The sequence below is a fragment of the Pleurodeles waltl genome, chromosome 4_1 (assembly GCF_031143425.1).
Source record: "Pleurodeles waltl isolate 20211129_DDA chromosome 4_1, aPleWal1.hap1.20221129, whole genome shotgun sequence".
NCBI lineage: Eukaryota > Metazoa > Chordata > Amphibia > Caudata > Salamandridae > Pleurodeles > Pleurodeles waltl.
The window spans coordinates 719792755-719797363 of record NC_090442.1 but is presented as its reverse complement, the minus strand read 5'-3'; the positions used below and the strand labels follow the sequence as shown (position 1 = coordinate 719797363).

General features: G+C 39.6%; 1 long non-coding RNA gene across 1 annotated transcript; it reads left to right on the top strand.

Moving 5' to 3' along the window:
* The first annotated feature begins 306 nt into the window (after positions 1–306).
* On the top strand, positions 307–3649 carry LOC138288085 (uncharacterized). The gene is made up of 2 exons (XR_011202341.1): positions 307–615; positions 1243–3649. It is a non-coding gene; the product is annotated as an uncharacterized lncRNA (long non-coding RNA).
* Positions 3650–4609: the final 960 nt, after the last annotated feature.

The following is a 4609-nucleotide window of genomic DNA, read 5'->3' as shown; positions in this document are numbered from 1 at the left end:
GACTACTTATTATGTCAATATACATCAAAAATAAGGGGAGTTCCCAAACAAATTGTTTCCAAATTGGAGGAGGGTATATTTATGTTAATAATTGACCATGAAATAGTTTTTGTTATATCCCAACCACACTGGGGAATCAGTGTGATCTGTCACCTTATTTTGATATTTTCGTAGGCTATAATGACAATATATTTCTTAGATTGTTGCGATAATGAATATGATGAACACGATTATACGCCTAAGATGGCGGACACACTTAGATGGTCTAGCCCGTCGTCTATTTTTATGTCAGGTGCATCTAAAGGTAGGGCCAAGATGGTGTCGGGCTTGCCAGTTGCAGGCAAACATGCGCTCTTGGGACGCCGGCCCTTATCGAAACACTGAAGCCAATAATACAAATATGATTATATTCCCAAGATAGCGAACGCACTTAGATGGTTCAGTCCATCATCTATCTTTATGTCAGGTGCACTTAATGGCAACGCCAAGATGGATTTGGGCTTGCCGATTGTACGTGAATACGCGTTCCTGGGACGCCGGCCGGATTTGCCGACTGCACGTGAATACGCGGTTTTATTGGGATGCCGGTCGTCATGATATTTTATAGAATTACTGGTAAGCATTGCATTGGTGAAACTGGCTCTTCATTACTACATTCATTGCTAATAAGGGCTTTTTTTTTCTCGGGCTAATTATACAATTTGACTGAATCATTTCAGATTTAGATTTTATCCCTTTATCAATGTGTTTGTTCTTTCTATTTCTGCTATTGCAGGAAGATTATGAAGACGCTGTAGAATAGCTTGGAAATAATATTCCTAATGATTTTCCAAATGGCAAGTAGTGAATTCAGAGTTTGGCTAGTAATTTCTTGGTGATTATACCTTTTGCACATTCGGTGATTAGATTATGTACTTCACCTATATGTATGCAGCACGCTGGGACTATATACGTTTTTTTAGACTAATTAACAACTAATACTTTTTTCATGTTAGCACCATAGAAATGATGGAATGTACTCCACCCACCATTTCAAGTTTGTTCTCTCTAGTTTCATTTATATTTTTCACATTTAAATATTGGTGTATGGATGGTTCTGTTCTTTTTAGTTTTTTTAAGGTTCTCTGAGTGTCAACCAACTAACATGAAATTTTGGTTATTCTCTGTGGTTATGGGTGACTTGTATTTTCAAACTTAATTACGGTCTGATTTATAATGGGATCAAATTATGTTGATTTTCAGCCTTGATGAAGTCAAAGCGAGTACCGTTCGCATGGTGAAACACATGTTGGCTGGACTGGTTGGAATTGAAGAATACTTGGCTGGACTGGTTCAGATTGAAGAACATATCAAATGAACAGCAGTCATTCTGTTGAATACAGGGATATGGACAATGATCACTTTTATTTTGACATGAGTGCCTTGGACTGTGTATTGTCTTTTCTTATATGAAATTTTATGGAGGAGTGCGTGGGTCTTCCTTCCAGGTGCATCGTGTTATACGTTTCTGATTCTTTGTCAAATTTGAAGTGGGATATTTGTGAGTGCCATTCCTATCAACACACCCTGTCGAATTTGTGTATTTCAGGATGCAGCTCATTCAGGTCAGGTCCTCCCCTCCATCCTGCCCAGGATGGCCCATTAGGCTGTGGATGGTCAATAAGTCACAGCTAAGCTCCCTTTGTGTGTGCCTGTCTTAAGGGAATGTACAAGAGCCCAGCTGTCACCCACACACATGTGTATTCAGAGACAGGCAGAAGGAACCAGATGGTTAAAGTAAATAAATGCCAACTTTCTAAAAGTGGCATTTTCAATATTACAATTTAAAATCTGACTTCACCATACGCTGTGATTTAATTTTGTGATCCCAGACACACCAAACTTGGTGGTGCCATTTCTTCCTAATTGGAAATTAGACTTATAACATGTAATTTGGCAACCCCAATGCTATCCTATGAGAGAAGGCCTTGCAGTAGTGAAAAACGAATTTAGGAGTTTTTCACTACTTGGACATGCAAAGCTTAAAAGTGCATGTGCAACATTTTATGTGCACTGCACCCTGCCCTTGGGCTGTCAAATGCCTACTTTGGGGGTGAATTCTATGTATTAAAAGGAACATTTTGGTTTGGAAACAGGTTTAACTTGCCAGGTCAACATGGCATTTTAAAACTGCACACACAGGCTCTGCAATGGCAGGCTTGAGACATGTCTGAAGGGGTACTGAAGTGGGTGGCACAACCAGGGGCGCAGGCTCACTAGTATCATTTATTTTACAGGTCTTGGACACAAGTATTGAGGGACTTATAGGTAAATTAGGTATGTCAATTGTGGATCAGCCAGTGTTACCATGTTTTAAGCATAGAGCACATGCACTTTAGCACTGGATAGCAGTGGTGAAGTCAGTAAAAACAAGGTCCAAAAAAGAGGAGGAGGAAGGCAAAAGGTTTGGGGAAGACCCTACAGAAAGGGCCAGGTCCAACAGGCTGTACATGAATTACCTGTGTTGAAAAGAATCCTACAGCACCACTGTATATTATTCAGATATTGAGGTCCTGGCTTTGGTACAAGGGTTAGTCCTGGTGTGGAATGGTTACAGGCAAGATAGAGACACTTGAGGAAACTTTGCTCTCTGATGTATTTGACAGATCAAATGTATGTTCTTTCTTTGTAGGTCAAGCCTGGCCTGTTTGAGTTTATGATTGCTAGACTTTTGAATTGTAGAGACTGAGGGCCAGATGTATCAAGCTTTTTTGCATTCGCAAACGGTCCGAATTGCATAATTCTGCTGTTTGCGAATGCAAAAATGCCTTTCGCAATGTATGAAAGGCATTCACAGTGCATTTTGAAGGCATCGCTAAAATAGCGATTCCTTAAAATTGCGACCCCATTTAGAGAATCGTAAATTGTGATTCTCTAATTTGGAAATCACAAATAGAGGATTCCTATTTGTGATTTCCAAAGCACAGGTATCAAGCATTTCCTAAATGCGAATTGGGCATTTAGGAAATGCCATTACCACAAATTAAAGTTTGGTGGTAACCATGTGCAAATTGTAAAATGCATTATAAATGCATTTTTAAAATTGACATGTAGCGCACACATGCTCCTGAAGCATGTGTGTGCTTCACATGTCCTTAAAAAAAAATTGGGGTGCAGCAGAGGGGGCCTTAGGCCCCCAGCACCCTGGGATTTGCATTTCCTAATTTGCGAATTCCTAACTGGAATTCGCAATTTGGGAAATGCAAAAACATTCGCAACTATGGGCCTACAGGCCCATAGGTGCGAATGGGGTTGGATTCTCTATTTGAGATTCAGTAATAGCATTTGCAAATTTTAAGAAATCGCTATTACAGTATCGCAAAATTCATACACACCATTTTGCATTTCTTAAATAGTGATTTCTTTAAATTCGCTATTTAAGAAATGCAATTCGGTTTCTTGATACATCTGGTCCTAAGATACATCCCATCAGTTTCTGCATGAGAAGTGTGATTTATCCTACTGAGGACTATGATTGGAATTTCTCCAGAATTCACGGGTGTGGTGCAGGAGGAGAGAAGAGCATATCCAACAAAATGTGCCGCAGTTATACATAATAGTTGTGATGCTATACCTAGTCAGATTGTCAATAAATGTGCGAGGCAAGACATACATCTTTATTGGGATACAGTACATTCAGGCCTTCTTGAAGCCATGGAGATCTGACACTGCAGAGTGCCTGTCAAAGAAAGAGAAGAGGACCGTTCTGAGTTCAACACTACAGAGTAGGTATCTGGTACCACAGCAGTAACTATGGTATCCTGAAGTTGAATGCTGAGTTAAGGACTCAGCATTGCATTTAAGTTATGTAGTTTTGTAATTATTTCTGAGCATTTGCCTATTCTTACAAAATACATATATTGAATAAGTGACATTTTCTAAGATGAGGTAACATAGGGGAGCGTATAGATATCCACAGCAACTGTAGCGATTCATTTCATGTGAGTTAGGTCGCCAAACATTATACCTAAAAATAACAGCATTAGCATACATTTAATTGACATCTCCAACAGGATATAAAGCAGTAGAATGCTGAAGGCTGACATTTTACATGAGTCATACTGGATGATCCTAAAGGGGGAAGAAGGGACTGTCTGCGCTCCAACATTGTATGCTCACCCACTATCACACATTTGAGCTGAAATAGGCCTTGCTCCTGACTCAGAGCAAGTCAACCTTTCATGTGGTCTATCACCCTTATTCTTTTTATTATACTGCTTGTTGGCTACCATGGTTAATGTAGGTTAATGAGAGTATTGTAGGTTAATGAGAGTAAGTATTCTTATTAGTGTACACAATATATTAAATGACAGACAATGCTTTAGAACTCAGGCACAATTCTACAGGTCAATGTCTCTGCTACTTACCTGGAATGTTAGAGAACCTAAAAGTCTCCATAAAGCAATGCAAGTATTAGTGTATTTTGATAGACACAACATGCAAATGATACCACATCAAGAGATGCACCTATCCAAGCGTAGTGAGCAAAACCTTTCTAGTAAAGGCTGTGTGTTGCATTTCTTTGCCACATATTCAGCAGCTGATGGGGGAGCATGCCCTTGGTGTATGG